Source organism: Aulostomus chinensis, chromosome 3, assembly GCF_037954235.1.
Source record: "Aulostomus chinensis isolate RoL2024-O1b breed Wild chromosome 3, RoL_Achi_v1.0, whole genome shotgun sequence".
Lineage (NCBI taxonomy): Eukaryota > Metazoa > Chordata > Actinopteri > Syngnathiformes > Aulostomidae > Aulostomus > Aulostomus chinensis.
The window spans coordinates 5,826,672-5,844,005 of NC_141322.1; the positions used below are offsets into that span (position 1 = coordinate 5,826,672).

Genomic DNA, 17,334 nt, shown 5'->3' on the forward strand with positions numbered 1-17,334 from the left:
TGCTGTTTCTTTGTTCCACAAGGCTCCACGATTCTTCGCTAATCCATGGCTTCCTCCTTTCCCGTGGTCTGCCCAGGACTGCCTCAGCCACTTCGATGTAAGCCTTCTCCATTACTTCGAAGTCGCGTTCCACCTCTTCATCTTCCACTCCTCCCTGCTCTTCCTTTTCCAAGACTTCGTACCTGTTTCTTAGACTGATAGTAAACGTATTCAAGATGTTTTCATTCCTCAGCTTTGCCGTGCCATACTTGACTCTGGGGCTTTTCTTCTCTTTAGGTTTTTTCTTCAGCCTTAGCCTAATTATTGTGCAAACCAAGTAGTGATCACTTCCAATGTCTGCAGAGCTGAATACTCTTGTATCTTCTACTGAGTTCCTGAAATGCGTATTGACAAGTGTATGATCTATCTGATTCTTGGTCTTCCCATCTGGAGATACCCATGTTGCCTTGGGAACGGAGTTCCGGTTATGACGAGCTTGTTCATGTCACACATTTCGCACAGCCGCTCTCCATTGTGGTTCCTTTTTCCGAGCCCATGCTTGCCCATGACTCTTTCGTAGTCCTGGCGCTCGTTTCCCACTTTAGCATTCACGTCTCGCAACCAAAGGGTCGCTGGTTCGATCCTCGACCCTGGTGACATGTCAAAGTGTCCTTGAGCAAGATACTGAACCCATAATTGCTCCTGATGAGTAGGTTGGCGCCTTGCATGGCAGCCTCCACCATCAGTGTGTGAGTGTGTGTGTGTGAATAGGTGAATGAGATGACACTGTAAAGCGCTTTGAGTACCACTAAGGTAGAAAAGCGCCATTTATGAGTCCATTTACGTCTCCTGTCACAATCAACATGTCATGTTTGTTCCTCCTGTCAAGTACGTCTTGCGGTCTCATGTAAAATTCATCCTTTGCTTGTTCTTCTGCATCTTCTGTTGGTGCGTAGGTGTGTATAAGAGTCAGTTTGATATGTTGGGAATGGTACCTGGCTTGAATGATTCTTTCGTTGACAGGTGTCCAATCGATCAGGGCTCTTGCTGCGGTTTTTGACATTAGTATACCTACGCCTTCCCTGTGGTTGTCGTCGTCTCTTCCAGAGTAAATGATGGTTTCTCCTTCTGCCAGTTCCACTTTTCCTTGTCCTGTCCAGTGTGATTCGCTGATGCCCATGATGTCGATTTCTCTGGTGGTCATTTCTTTTGCTGCCAGTGCTATATTGCCGCTTGCGTACAGTGTTCTGACATTCCAATTTCCGATCTTCATAGTCTTTCTGGGGTGCAGCAGTAGCTTTTTCGGCCCAAGAGCATCCCGTTGGTCCTGTGGGCTTTGGCCCTTGTGCGTCATGGTCTCTCTCATTTTGAGGACTGGCTGCAGCGTTCCCCGGTAGTGGCTTTGCTCTGCTTCTGGTTTCTGTAATAATCTCTTTTTTCGTGGGGGTCATCGGCCCTCAGCCCAACCCCCAACCTGGAGGACCAGTGGGATCACTCTTGGTCTGGTCTCTACCCTTCGACCTGTTCGGCATGGGAGACCCTGCCAGGACTAAATGACTCCAGCCGACATAGCTCTAGGGGTCATGGAGCGCGCAAACCACCCCACCACAATAAGGAGGTGATCCCGTCGGGGTGGACTATATAATAACACCATTCATTTTCTACCGCTTATCCTGTTAAGCCTTTCCCAGCAGCTTTTGAGTGAGAGGCGGGGTTCACCCTGGACGGGTCACCAGTCCATGGCAGGGCCAACACATAGAGACAGACAACCATTGGCTCTCCCAGCCACACCTACGGTCAATTTAGAGTCTGGATTAACCTGGTCCCCTCTTGATGTCTTTGGACTGTGGAGGAAGCTGGAGTACTGGAGAGAACCCACGCAGGAACTGGGAGAACATGGAGACTCCACACAGAAAGATCCTGTGCTCGAGTCGGGGCTCGAACCCAGAACCTTCTTGCTGTGAGGCGTCATTGCACCACCGTGCCACCTTATAAAATAAATCAATTAGTGCAATTAGTGCAGTGTAATGAATAAATAATATGCCTTTTTTAAAAATCTAACATACAAATTAAAATGATTTATCAACTGTTTTACACTCTTAAATCAGAGGAGAGCTTTCACATTGCTCTACATTCAGAACTTCATGGAGACTGGAGAGGATTTTCCCCGACACCTGAAAGTGGAAGTTTATGGCAGTGATCACTCCAGTCTTTTTTTCTTCATTGTCCTTTGTGTTGGAGCTTTGCAAATGATGTTTAACAGTATTAAATATTTACATTTTTTTTAAACATGACTCAAGTTTTTTTTTTTTAATTTTTCATAGGCTATTATTTTACTTTGAATGAGAAAATCTTATGTTGTATTGAACCATTATGTATTGAAATATAGTCCACAATGAAATTTACCGGCATAATATAAACTAAAATGAGTGACAGGCTGACTGATTTGATGCAGCGTAAACCTGTGCTGGAATGAAGGCCATAGACCAACCAACATGAACCCTGCCCTGCTCTCAAGGCCTCGTGGCTCTTTGCAAGGAGGAAGTCAGTCAGCGTCGTTGTAATGGTTTGATCGTCATTTGTCATCAGTGTGGCTTCCACAGAAAGCAGCAAGCAGAAATAAATTTACATCAACTGGTGGAAGGAACTCTTTTATTTATATTTCAACTTTAATCTTGTGATCTTCATGATTTTAGGTCCAGAACCGACCAAAAGTAGCCAGTTTGGCCAGCGTAAGTCTCAGGTGTTCATGCTCTGTCACGTGGAGGTTGTTACACACAGAAATGTGTACATCGGCTGAAACACATCACAATCCAACATTGGTTTCACAAGAGCTGTACGGAACAGTGTCTGAAACAGAGTTTACAGCGAGTGCTCTTTCAGCGCCACGGACATCTCCCCTCAGTCAGTTACTGGGAAACTCTTTGGACTCGTCCTCGTGGTTCAGTGCTGGTGTCATCGTGTGGTCCCAGCTAGTTTCCAACCAACACATTTGTCATTTTAATAAAACCAGTTCTGGCCTGTCAAACGTGTCACAGCACAGCATTGTTAGCCAGTCACAACAACAACAACTCACTCAGTATCAGACAAACATAAACGGTCCCTGCAGACCTGGAGTGGCAGCTCGTGGTTCTCAGAGTTCATCTGGAAATAAACCAGGCTCACGCTCCTGTCACGCTTTGCCACATTTTAACGAAGTGTTTACTGTTTGCTGCAGCTTGCCCATCAGATTGAAATGCACCACACTCACTAAGTCACCTGTTCATAAGCAGGTAGAGCCGGGTTGGTTACACATATGAACAAATATTGATACACTACGAGGATGCACTCCCCCCTGTGCGGGTGGAGCCAACAGAGACTGTGTAACCTGGACATCCAGGCTCCTTCTACTCCACCCTTAAGGTGGTTAGACCGAAGTCTCAGCACTGACTCTGTATCCGGGCACCAAAATAAATGTTATTGGACCAGAGAAGTTGATGTGTATTCTGTTAACCTTTCCACTAAGGTATGGCCATCCTGGGCAGACGGAGAGGCAAGAATTCCTCCCTCAGCAGTGTTGTGTCTTACAAACTTAACATCAGCGCAAAGCAGGATTTCTGGCTGCGCTGTGGAGCGTCAGGAATACCTGAATGACCGCGTTGCCATGTGGTGAGGGAATAATAGACCTGTTGCAGAGTCACATGATTGTGTCAAGTGACTGCAAGGCTGGTTCGATCTGCCTTTCTTTACTAGCTCAGACACCTGCGTTCCAAAATGGCTCCACAGCGCCACCTGCTGTTTAAGTTCGTCATATTTATTTATTTATACGTGTTAGACACGGTTTATTCGTTTTTCAAGCATGATGAATTATGCTATGATGAGGTTCTGTGTATGTGTGTGATGGACAGGTTTTTATCTGCTTAACAAATACGTTATTTGTTCATGTTTGTATTTATAACGCGTTTGTTCGTGGATTTTAGTAAGAGATGTTTTGTTCATTTTTCAACTTTTTGTTGGCAGAAATCCACCCCTGTAGTTGTAGTCGAAGAGGGTTTTAAGTGAAATGACGTTCTATGAATCATCAAAAACTGTTACACTTCGGTGGCATCATTAATCCTGCTTCTTGTCATGAACGTCAGCTGCCCGGAAAACCTCTGCTTACGTGCGGTGGGACAGAGCGTGTGCGCGCCCGCCACACACCGGGGCTGCGCGCTTGCGGAGCGGAGAGAACAGCTGAGCAGCTGAAGGAGGAGGGGGGAGTGCAGCGAGTCCACTGGAGAGACCTGCACCGCATAGAGAGGAAACGCGGTGTCACGGCTCCCGTAAGGCCGACAACAGAGAGGCGGAGGTGGATAGCTTTCTGATGCCGCCACAGAGCTGAAGGTCCCCGGTGCAGCAGCGGGGAGAGGAGCGGCGGAGTAGCACAGGTAAGCGGACACTTTCCTCTTCCTTGCCCGCTTTGCTGCTGTCGTTGGAGCCTGACGCATCGGGTGGTGTCCTGGTTCTGGTGGGTCTGACATCCTCACAACAGGACGGATGCCGCAGCAACTCCGGTCTGTAGTGTTCCCGACCACTCGAGCCCCCGCCTCTCCCTGCGCATCCTCTGGATGATGCTGCGGTTTTGAGGGATTTTTGCTGCTCTGCGCAAATCGCAAACAAATGTCCCAAACTCCACGGAAATGACCGGGCCCGTTCTCACCTTCTACATCTGCAGAGGCCCGTGTGTGTGTGTGTGTGTGTGTGTGTGTGTGTGTGTGTGTGTGTGTGTGTGTGTGTGTGTGTGATGTGTGAAGAGAAGTGTCACTGCAGAGGACGAGCCAGCGAGCAGGACATTTACAGGGCTGTCAAGTTGGGCTTGTTTGGGTTTGGTTAGGCCCCGCGGCCCGGGGCTGAGTCAGGTCTGTCCCTGGGCCCTGGAGGGGGACCACTGCTCTCTGGATGTGAACAATGTAGTTCATGTACGAAGACACACACTTGTCACCACAGTATTTGGAACTTGTTTGTGTCTTTGTAGATTTACAGTGTGACCTTGTACTCCAGTGGTGTCTATTAGTTCCCATGTGATCAATACTTCTAGATATGTTCATACAATATTCATTGAACAGCCTTAAACATCTGGATGCATGGAGCTAAATTATTTACTCACATGAACTGGAATTTTTTTTCATATAATGAGCGCTAAGTTTGTCGTATTTCTTGAAGTAGATTGAAATTCTTGATGAGAACTCCCATCATACTGTCCTCTCCTTCCTCACGCACCCCTGAACGCACACATACTGTATGTCTCTTTCCTAATGCAGGCAGGGGCTTATTTCCGCATCTTAATCATTATTTTGAACAGTCATGCTAGGTTTGTTTTTGTTTAATAAAAACATACAATAAGGTGTAAGGTGCTTGAAATGGTTTCAGCAGGATGAAGTTTTTTTTTTGGAGTGGTCTTCTTGAAGTTATGATTAAATTCTCTAAAAAATTTGAAAATGATTGGCTGATATGTAATAAGGGTACATTAATAACAGTGTGTTTATGCTAGTTGTGGAGAAAATTGTGGAAAATGCATTTCTTGTTTAATTAACCCATCTTTTGAAAGCTTTTTTGTGACCCTTATTGTGGGGAAAGAATCCTTTAATTAACACGCCACCCTAAGTCCATATTTGTTGCTTTAACCAGTAAAGTCAACATCAACACCATTAATAAATGATGACTGGACACATTGGTTCACTAAGCGTTAACTTGTTTTGTTTATTTAATCATTTATAGTGAAACTTCACCCCAAAAAGAACATTTTACTCACAAACAAGGTTTCTCCCCCTACATCAGTTCTTTGGGACTCCACTACGTAGAAAGAGCCAGACACATATATTTAGCTTGACGCTAATGGCTACTCACTTGACTTTGACTTTCATTGTCCCCCAGGGGGAAATTGTTTTTCCACGGCGCTGCACTCGTTTGACAAAAAATACAGCAGACGCAACAACATAACAACAGTAGACTTGACGATACTTCAACGCAAAAACTTCCAGCCACAGTTACACCTAATAAAAAAACAAAAACAAACAGTTGTAATCCCACTCAGTGGGGTCTGTTGTTGAGGTGTGTGACGGTTGAGGCAATCAGGCTTCTTCCAACAACAACAGAACTGTTGAGAGACGTCAGTTTACAAATTGGCCAGTGCACTCAGCCATCTAACCTGCCTCTTCCTGATCCAGCCGTACGGTCGGTAATCTGAAAACGCTTTGATTTGGGATTAAAAACGAACTATAACACCCTGGTTCATCCTGCGTATGGTATGATAGCTAGTGTCAACTCAAGATTGATAAAGCTGTTTAAACTAGATTCACACACTAGCTATGTTCTGTATCTTAAAGTAATAACATCAGTTTTCACCTATTTTTGGGTGGCAGGAGTAATCATCACTAAGACTCATTCTCAATGTTTTGGATCCTAATCACCCAGCTAGCAGGAAACATGATTGTGCAGACAAATCTGCTACTGTTGAATCCATGCCATCATAATCTGGGTGGTTTTAATTGTGAATCAAAGATCCAACAATGCAAAATAAATGAGCTCTTCAATAATCTGCATTAAATATTGGGTCAGCTGAATGATACAACATTCTGTCATTTTATATTAGGAAGTGGCAGTGGAGGTGATCAACGACATGGACGGAATTATTTAACAAAACTTTCTCCTCCTCATCATTCTGTTGTTCTTTCTTCCTCTTTTCCTCTTGTAGCCTCCCTCAGCATCTTTAAAACCATAGTGTTCATGAGCTGAAAGAAGAAAAACCTTTTAAACTTTTCTATTTCTGCATTTAAGATGCAAACATTCTCATAAAGGTCTATTTCTCTTGCCTCAGGCCCTGTCTCAACCTCTCTCTGGTCTTTCTCCCCCTGCCTTCTCCATGTTTTCACATCTCTCTCCTTTGCTCCTTCATTCTCTGTCACCATTCCCTTTCTTCTTTGTGTCTCAAGTGCAGACCGCCACTTCTTTCCTCCTCTCATCAGTCTCTGACTCCTCTGCCACCCCTCCCCACCTTCTCTCCTCCTCTTGTTCTGCCTCCTCTCCTGCTCCTCAGGACTTCCTCCCTCTGTCCTTCCCCTTCTCCTCTCTGCTGTGGTTGCTTGTTTCACTGTCAGGGCTGCTGACCTGGTGCTTTCCATCAGGATTTGCTCTGTTCTGGCCACTGGCTGCATCTCTCTCCTCTGTCCGGAGGAGTCATTTACTGTAATTGTGAAGGGGTGTATGTGTGCATGGATGGATGTGAGTCAGGGAGCAGCTGCTGTCTGGTCCTCCAGGGACTGTGTACCTCTACTCTAGTGCTGTCATTTTCAGATGTTGTTGTTATTGATTTATATGTGGTTTAAATGAAAAAAATATAACTGAATTTACAATTTTTTGTGTGCAAAGAAGTTGTTATTTTTCAGAATCAGGCTGTTGGACGTGTAGTCACAGATCAGATGAATTTGACGCTTGCTGTGGCTGAAATGATATTATTTGCACAAATTCAGTGAGGGGAACTTATCAACTTTTTTGGAGATCTGCTTACAGTCCCTCCTCTGCAGAGCCAGATAAGATAGAGAGGTACTGTACCCTGCTCTCCCCTGTGCTGCGTTAGAGGGCTGAGACCCACCGAGACCAGCGACTGCTACTTAGCTTAGCTTAGTAAATAAAAGTGGGTGAGAATGTTCAGCACACCTCAGTCAGAATTAATCAAATACACTTTCCTCCAAAATGGATTTTGCCTGCATCAATATTATGAGGGTTGTGTTTAACCTTCATTATATAATACCAATTAAGATTTCAGAGACGTAGTAATTTCAGAAACCGGACCTACTTTACAGATTGGGCTCCATTGTGGACTGTATAAATAGAGCACATTTATATTTATACAGCAGAATGATTTTAATCTGATGCTGTCAGTGCAAATGTCATTGTTTCTCGCCACTGATTGTTGTTCCCTCAGTGACTGTGCACATTTTATAGAAATGCCAAAATAATACATGAATTATCTGCACACAGTTTTGCTTTATATGAGCTCATATTTAGACTAAAATCATACTTTCTAAACCAAACAATCAATCAAACTCATAATGTGGTCACCTGAGGTCATGTTAAGGGCACAGGTATGAGGTTTATTGCTATGCTCATATTTGAAGTGGACTGTCATGGTTTTGAATGAGGTCTTTGAACTGGGTCACCTGATCCAGCTGCAGATGGTTGGATGGTAGGCTGGAAGATGGAAGAGCCTAGGCAGACAGTTTAATGGTCTTACGTAAGAGTAAAACACACACACGCACACACACAGACACACACAGACACACACACACACACACACACACACGCACACAGGTTACAGTTACGAGTGTAGTTTGTATTGTCTGGGTTGATGAATCTGTCGTCCTTTGTCCCCGACCAGCAGCATCTCGAACGATCAGATTCTATTAATAGTGTCTGGTTCCACTAATAGCTCTGAGCTTTATTTTTGTATTTACTTGTCTTTGATTAAACTGTACAAAAAAACCCAAACAAATCTAGACAACATGCATTGTGCTGATTGGTCCATTGGGAGGAATGCAGAATACAGGTTGATCCGTACCTTTAGCTCGCAGTGATATTACACCACTATTGAAATGAACAAAAATGTTCCTCAGATGACGAAGGACCTTGTGCTTGATGTATTCATAGCAGACGTTATATTAAAAACAGATGAGTTGCGGATATAAATTAATGCTGCTGACCTCCATGTTGAATGTGGGCCACAGCAGCCTGGGAGCTGCAGATCTAGATCTACCAGAGCACACCCTGCCTCTGACTCGATTATCTTTTATGAATTAAAGATTTGTATGCAGTTGGAACAGCTTCCATGTAGCTGTGACCTGAAGCCACGCTGCTGCAGTGGAGTCCTGCTTGTTGGGCTTCTGTATTCAAACCAACCTCATGACAAAAAAACGAGTGCTTTAAAATGAACCAATACTACGTATATCCAGATGCAGCGACATCCTTTGGTGTTCCTATAATGAGTAATGTGACCTCAGGTGTCGGGTGTCGGGCAATTGACGGACTTCCTGACAGGACAGGAAGCTGAGAGGTGTGTGATGCCCAAATATGTCTGGCTTTCAAAGCTCCCTGAGGCCAGATGATTCATTATATTTTAAAGAACTACATCATGTGTTTTTTTCTTTAAGCTACTCCGAAGTGTCTTCTTCATTTATTCCAGAAATTGCCACACAAAGGCAGGTATTCATCCATCTTGCATCTTTAGGAAAGTTCTTCTTGACAAAATACTGTCAATAAACTCTTCCCCCTGCACACATCTCTCAGAAATGTGGGTGATTTTCAGGATAATTCGTCTAAATGTGTCATCCTGTGAAATCGGGATTTCTCTGTGGATGAAAGCCGTTCAAACATGTATGCTTTTTTAAACAGAAAAGGGGTTCAGCAAGTGCCTTCTGAAACATATCTGCCCATCAGGCTTTTACGTAACAAAGTGTCTTGATTGTCAACACAAGGAGGGGAAGAGGCCATCCAGATTCCAAACATCTAAGTGGTTATTATCCAGCATTAATTTCCCTAAAGCTTCCCTACTGAAAACCCCTGGTGCTTCTAAGTGGTTTGATAACACAGAGCTGCAGTTCACATTTCGGCCAGATGAGGCCGGTGTTGTAACACTGTTTATATTCACATCACGCATATACACACACACACACACACACACACACACACACACACACACACACACACACACACACTTTGTGTGAAAATGTTTTTTTGAAGCTGCTTTGCATGTCTGGCATTTTTGGTACAGTAACATCGGTGTTTGCTTCATGAAGCGATTTGCTAGCTGTTCCTGATGTCACAGTTCATCACTGTTACACGTTTCCAAGGACACAACCAGCCATGATTAAAGCACCGGATGCCTGCAGGGTGCTTGTGAGCCGTGTGACAGACATACCAGTCTTGCTCCGAATCTCTAGAAAACCAACACTTTAATGTAAAATGTAACTTTGATTGGAAGCAATTATCTTCATCATGAGCTTCTTTGATCAGCTTTTGCTCCACCAGTGGCAACAAATTCTAAAAAAGTAAAGAACAACACTCCGTCTGTTTTGGTGTCTGGTGCTGATTCTACATGTCATTTTCAGAGGGTCTCCATCCCCTGACACGATAGCATCAGAACGGCTCATTTAAGGCGTGATATTCTGGCAGAAAATGCAAAAGCCTTAAATTAACAAAACCCTCTCCATGAAGTGCATAGTACAGCACAGCACTGATCTCTCTCGCTCCCTGTGCTCCAGTGGAGTAGCCAGTCCAGCTGGGATGTAGCCAGGTCAGGTGGATTGTGGGTATTATGGGGTGGCGCTTAGTGTCAAATTAATTCTGCTCTAGGGAGGCCTGTTGGCCTCACCGTGATCACCTGGCAATGTGTCTGTTTTATTATGTGTGTGTGTGTGTGTGGGGGGGGGTGTGTGTGTGTGTGTGTGTGTGTGTGTGTGGGGGGGGGGGGGGTTATTCACCTTACATGAGAACAACCCTCCTCCAGGGCTGAAAGTCTGGTTTTAATACTTACCTGGCATCAGATGGGGTCTGACTCAGCTGGAGGGACTTACAGATATTGCCAGTCTGCAACACTTTGGTGGTGGAGGGTTTTGCCAAGTGCCTCTTCGTGTTACTCCCACCAGCTTGGAGGTGGAACACTTCAATCACACATCTCTTGAAAGCCAGAGGAAAACCTGAACCGTGTTTTTAGATACAAGGAAACCTCATTAACAAACCACAATGGAGATTCTAATGAAGGACACACCACATGTGTCGATTTTTCCACAGCATCACGTTATACTGACACCAGTGTGCCAACAATTATTGTGCAGTATTTGGCTTTTTGCAGATGCATTGGAATCAATCAAACATCCATGCAGGAGGTTTTGGTAACTTAAGCATTTTCATTTGTGCAGCCTCTCCAAGAGGTATTCCAGCATTTTCCCAGGATGGGGTCATGGAAGGTCGATACTGGCAGGTTTCCTAGTAACATTATTGCAAATATTTCAGGAATTCTGTGGTGTAAATGACAGCATGATCATTCCTGGGAAGGACTGGTTAATAAGTACCTGTATGTAAATGGACTCATGGTAAATGGACTCAATTTTATAGAGCGCTTTTCTACCTTAGCGGCACTGAAAGTGCGTTACAGTGTCATCTCATTCACCCATTTTCACACACACACACACACACACACACACACACACACACACACACACACACACACACACCACACACACACACACACACACACACACACACACACACACACACACACTGATGGTGGAGGCTGCCATGCAAGGTGCCAACCTACTCATCAGGAGCAATTATGGGTTCAGCATCTTGCTCAAGGACTCTTCAACATGGTCACCTGGGTCGAGGATCGAACCAGCAACCCTTTGGTTGCTAGACGGCCACTACCCCTGAGCCATGCCGCCCATGTGTCCCTCTCGTTTTGACTGCCTATGTTCCAGGCCCTCTTTACTATGTTACTCACACTTAGTAACAGGCTTACAAGCAGCTACCGAGCAGCTCACGGTAGACCATTAAGATGAGGTGAGCACAGCGGCATCAGCTAGCCAGGTCCCCCATAAGGAGGAGCAAGAGGTGGGAACCAACACCACCTTAGGCAGCCTGAGCAGGAACCAAAGACTGACCACATCGGGAGAAACCAGCCAGGTTCAACAACAAGAGGGGGTGCACCACAAATACACAAATAAAATTGATCAGAAAAATACAGAATATTTTTCTTAAAAAAACCTTATGTCATAAATCCAGAAAAATGGGAATTTTCTATCTCAAATTAAAGCAATAGCATGTTGGTATACTTTCTTGAGAGATTAATTGCTAATTAAGCAATATTTAAGCCTGTTTTAATGTGGACGTTTGCTGTGTTGTACAGTGTAGCCTAAAATAACACATTAATTGGTGTCACTGCATTTTTATCATGATAATTATTTGAAATTGAGGCCTTTTTAATGTCCCACAGCTTCGTCGGTGTTACCAGCTCATGCTCTGTTTGTGTTTCCGGTGTAACCGTCACACACACACCCACAACCGCGTCACTGCAAACTTCATCCTTGCTCTCTTACACTCCTGACTTTCAAGTGAAGCACCGGGGGACCCATCACTGCCCCACAGGAGATTTTTCCTTGTCCACTGGCAGCTTTGCCATGTATGTCTTAACAGGTGCAAAGACAGAAAGATTCTGGAAAGCTGCTCCATCTTGTAAAAAACAATGGTGGTTCCTGTGGTAATCTCTGTTATTTACTGGGACTTTGGTGTAAACTTGCACTTTGGAAGTGATGCTGTTAGGTGGCCTGTCCAGCAGAGGGCACTCTGACTATGTTTTTCTTTTCCTTGAGGTCCACCAGGCCTACCTCTCCTGGGTTCCTATCCTGAGTCTTGCTGGGAACCTCTGTGAAAACCTCCCTCTGCTCCAGTCAGATCACCCATTTGATTTTGTGGACAATCAAAGACTTTTAGACTTTAACAACTTAAAGGAGGGTTGTCTTATTTGCTCCCTGGGAGTGTCAACACTCAAGGCACAACCTGAGACCACACAGACAGTGTACGGTGGTTTTCCACTGAATACTAATACCGCCAGCAAACCACGACTTATTGTTTATTATTGTTGTACACATTAACAGCATATTATTGCTAATGATGACATGACATTAATTTACAAGAATGAAGTGTGGCTGATCAGAGCTGGAGCCGTTGAACTGCCTCCAGATCAACAACATTTCATTCTACAGACTTCCCAAAGAGGGCTGATAGAGCCTCTCTAGAGCCCAACCAGTGCTGGTGCTGTTCGTGTACAAATACTGCACGTTTGGGCAGCGCTGTGTGTAGCAGAGATTCAATGGTACGATTATCGTGACCAAAATTACCCCTGCTGTTGATGTTGCCACGATAATATTAAATGTACGGGAAAATGTTCAGTGAGCGCTGGTGAACACAAATCATTTCACTAAAGATTTTATTCTCGTATGCATTATCCTTTTTTTTTGTTTGAATAAATGTTAAAATTGTAAAACAGTAAAAACAAGAACATGGAAGCCACACCAGAGTGTCAGTGGCCTATACACAGACTTAATGACGATATAACTGAAACAAAACATTGTGATCGTCATCGGCTCTGGTGTCTGGTAGTATCTTTTAAAGTTGAACACAAAACATTCCCGCATGCTAGGGGCTGCGACTGTAGCCGCTAACCCCACTTGACGATGGTCTGACAGCGATTTCAAAGCACGCAGTTTTCACGCTATTTATGATGTGACTTTCATCACTCAGCATCAGGGAGTTTGACTGTGTTCATCTTGGTAACTGCTATCTGTCGTTTCAAACTATCAAAAGGATTCTTCAGATTCTAAAAGCAGGTGCTGTAGGACATACTTTTGTAGAATAAACCACAGACGTTCGTACCAAAGACACTCTGTGAAAGAAGGTGTTCACTGGCGTTACTGGGATTTCTGGGATTACGCTACAGATAGCAGATTGATCTTTGTACACAGAACTCTGAGCCAGTTAATCTACAGTGCAGGTGAATTCAACGTAATGTGTAGAAGCGCATTTCTTGTGAATTGATTTGCTGGGCCTGATGAAACTGGAGAGCAGGATGAAGCTGAGCCCAGAGGAGTCAGTTCTCTTGGTTCTTCTTTCTGCTCTCTGCTAGGATGCTGATGCAGGTTTGAAATGGTGGTTTACTGACACTGAAACCGAAACAACAGCCCGTGTCGCTACGTCATCCCTGTAGAGAAACACGGTTCTTTTCTGTCGACCATCCATCTGCAGTTCCCCTCGCGTTACCTGAGCTGCTCCTTCCAGTCTCCACTTTTTCTTTCAGCTGCTTCTATTTTTAAAGTCTGCTGTATTCCAAAGGAGGGGGAGGGCAGGAGGAGGAAGAGCGGGTTAAAGGAGACAGAGGATGAAAATAGAAAAGCAGAATCTTGAAGGCACAGCCCTGGCTGGCTGGCTGGCTGCCAGGTGTGCAGGATAAATAGAAGATGGAGAGATCAGAAGGATGGACGGATGGTGGTGGTGGTGGGGGCTTCCTGGAGTATGGTCTGCTCCGGGCCACAGCCTCCACTGAGAGAGAACAGAAGCGGGAGGAGAGTGTGTCTGACCGATACGACTCCTGATTGTCCTGATATTGTTCGATTAAAGCTGCTGAATAGGGATGATAAACCTGGACTACTGACATAAGATCAGAGATTAACAAAGCCAGCGAGCTTCCTTGTTCTCACGTCTCTCTCTAAAAAAAAACAAACAAGGAAATGCAGAAACACTCATCATTATTATGTGTCATCATAAAATCCTTTCAATTTAGAAACGTTCTTCACTGTGTAATCAACCCTCGATCACTAACGTCAGGGGATTTTCACCATTTTATAAGGTCCCCCATGGTACCGTTTTTCATTTTATGTGACGCTGCATGTTGGGAAATTCCAGAAGAGTATTTCAGTTTGGCATACAGGGTTGTACTTTGATATAAATTGATGAAAACTATATTTTATCAGGAATATTGAACCCCACATTAGTGATGGTGTTCCTAATTTTAAAGTTAGTGTTTTAGGGTTAAGTGTAACCCCGAAACTAGTGAAGGGCATGTGTTCCAGCTAATCCTATTATTGTGAGTATTCTAACTGATATTGCATTGGCTGAGTTTTCTTTCCATTTAGACAAAAACAAAAGTAGAATAAATAGGAAGTTGTGGCTCCTACTAAGCTTGATATCTTGTTAATATGTCTCATTATAGATATATCAACCTCATAAGAGACAACAAGCTTGGATGTCTAAAGATACCATATTTACCTTGTTATGGTCTCATGTTAGCAGCATTTAAAAATATAAATACAAGCATTTCTGTTCTCAGCTTCCATATTCACCATTTCATTTAATGTCTCTCAGCCCAGATTTTTGTATTTTTTCTGTGAAAGTCCATATCTGTTAGTTGAAGTTAAATAGATTAATGACAATGAAGTCGTGGCAGATTACGCTGATTACAGTGAGATGCAGATTTATTCCAGGTCTAGTGTGAAGAATTGGCCCTGTATATCAGTGCAGCCCAAGAGAAGGCAGATAAATCAGCAGTGAGGAAAGCCTGACGGTAGAAAAAGGTCAGGGCTCCGCTCAGTTGATGAACACTGACGATATTTTAACAATAGCTTTGCCACGGGCTTCTTTCCCAACGTAGCTGCACTGTGGTTGAGATTAAAATACTTTCAGCAGATGTGATCCTCTCAGACAAAGCGTCTGACTGGGTGAAAGCTGTTCCTCAGACAGATGTTATCAGGATAATTCAAGTTTGAGTCTGTTCTTGTACTGTATCTCTTTATTACTTATCACCGACTTTCTCTCGCATTTTTGTCTCCTGAAAGCTACTGCTCCTTTTTCTCTCTACTGTTCCCATTGAATCAGAGGTCTGCAAGCAAAGTGTCATTTTATACGACTGTTTGATATTCAGCTGCATCAAATAAAATGGTTGGGTGGAGTGGTGGTGGTGGGGTGGGGTGGGGGGTTGTTACTCTGTTGATTCTGCAGTGACCGGGGGCTGTTTTGGGTGTACAGTCAGAGAATAACAGTTAGTCATGAAATCCTGAATATTAACCTTAATCCGGGATGATTTGCTCAGTTTACAAATTTCAGCTGTGTGTGTGTGTGTGTGTGTGTGTGTGTGTGTGTGTGTGTGTGTGTGTGTGTGTCCTGAAACATCACATTAGGCCATGCATATGCATCAGAGGCAGAAGTGACACTTGGCATTTTCAGCGGTGATAAGGACAACATAAAAGCCTCTGATAAGTGTCCACATAAAGTGACATCCTCCACCATCTAATTAGGGCCTGAGCCAGAAGGTACTTCTGGGCGAAGACCCTATTATGTTTGCTCGGCACACTCGTTTTCTTCTTCTTCTTTTTGGCAACTTTTGTACTACAGCTCTGGAATACTGTAGATGTGTGTGTGTGTGTGTGTGTGTGTGTGTGTGTGTGTGTGTGTGTGTGTGTACTTCATTCTCAAAGATAAGAGTTCATTCACTCTGCAGTAACAGACATTTTCCAAGCTGTTTCTCACCAGTACAATATGAATATGTGGGGAAGATGATCAGACAACTCTTCCCACGAGGTCCAGTGTGGCTTGTCTGCGTCTCAGTGCAGTATTTTCTGCCCAAAAAAGCCAAAGAGATACGTTACAACCACTGAGCCAGACTTAGCCACAAAGCTAACATTTAATTCGCAATACTCATCGGACCTCAGTTGGGATGCTAGCACGAGCAGCTAACCCCATCCTCTGAATGTTAGCAAGCTACATGTCCATCATTATCGTATTGAAGCAGAACGAGAATGTCCGTGAGACAGTTACAAGTATAAAAAGAGACCTTTCACTAATATGTCAGTCTGTTTTGGCAGATGTGCAGCGATATTCTCATATTTCAGAACTTAAGATGTATACCATATTCCCTGTATATTCATGCAGTGCTATTGGTCGATACGTCTATTCAGCTGCATCATGATGAATTTTAACTCTTCGGTGACAACTTTAAGGTTGTGAACATATTAATGTCTGCATGAATATAAAGCGTTTCCTGAAATTAAATAGAATATCTTTCAATAAGTGTATCATACCCCCCCCCCCCCCCCCCCAAAAAAAAATGGTATCAGCCCAAAATGTACTGGTTGGACTCCACTGAAAAATGACATTACTCTTTGCTTTTAGTGAAAGTGATAGCTTGCTTTACTTGGCATTGCAATGCTCATGACTTGACTTTTGTGTTTGTCTGCAACATCACCTGAGATGAATTATCACATAATAACACACATACATGAATGCCTCTGCCACCCATTGGCTCACATGTTAATCTAATAAGGACTTGTACAAGTATTTCTTTTATTCTCATTAAAAAAAGCAATAACACAAACATGATAGGAATGTTGATGGAAAAAAGTCAGGACAATAGCAGTGACATGAGCAGCAGCCTAAATGCCTCAATATAAAACTATATTGACACTGGATATGTAAGAGGTTGGCATTCCTAACGCTGGGTTTTATATATGTATGATTTCACACACAAAAAAAAGTAAAATACGAGAACATGAAAAGGACGCGTTTGATTTATTAATTATTTCCTCTGGCAGGTCCGATAGGCAGATTGTGGTGGGCATCCATCAGTAGAGGCTGCGGCGCTGCAGGCTCTGCAGAGGAAGCAGATGCTGGTAATTTGCCGAGGAGGCTGACCAGTTACAAAGCCTGACTGCTTCATCATTAACTCACTCCACCCAGTTTTATCAGGTTTTATTGTGGTGAAATCTGTTCCATTCGGCTCACTTGACACACCAACAA

The 17,334-nt window shown here is 43.8% G+C and overlaps 1 protein-coding gene across 2 annotated transcripts in view; it reads left to right on the plus strand.

The window, feature by feature from the left end:
• Positions 1–4,204: 4,204 nt before the first annotated feature.
• Positions 4,205–17,334, plus strand: part of nfasca (neurofascin homolog (chicken) a) — a 150,707-nt gene continuing 137,577 nt past the window's right edge. For both annotated transcript variants that reach the window (XM_086198335.1, XM_086198336.1), the window contains exon 1: positions 4,205–4,385. The gene's annotated coding sequence lies outside the window, so the exon portion shown is untranslated. The remainder of the gene's footprint in view (positions 4,386–17,334) is intronic.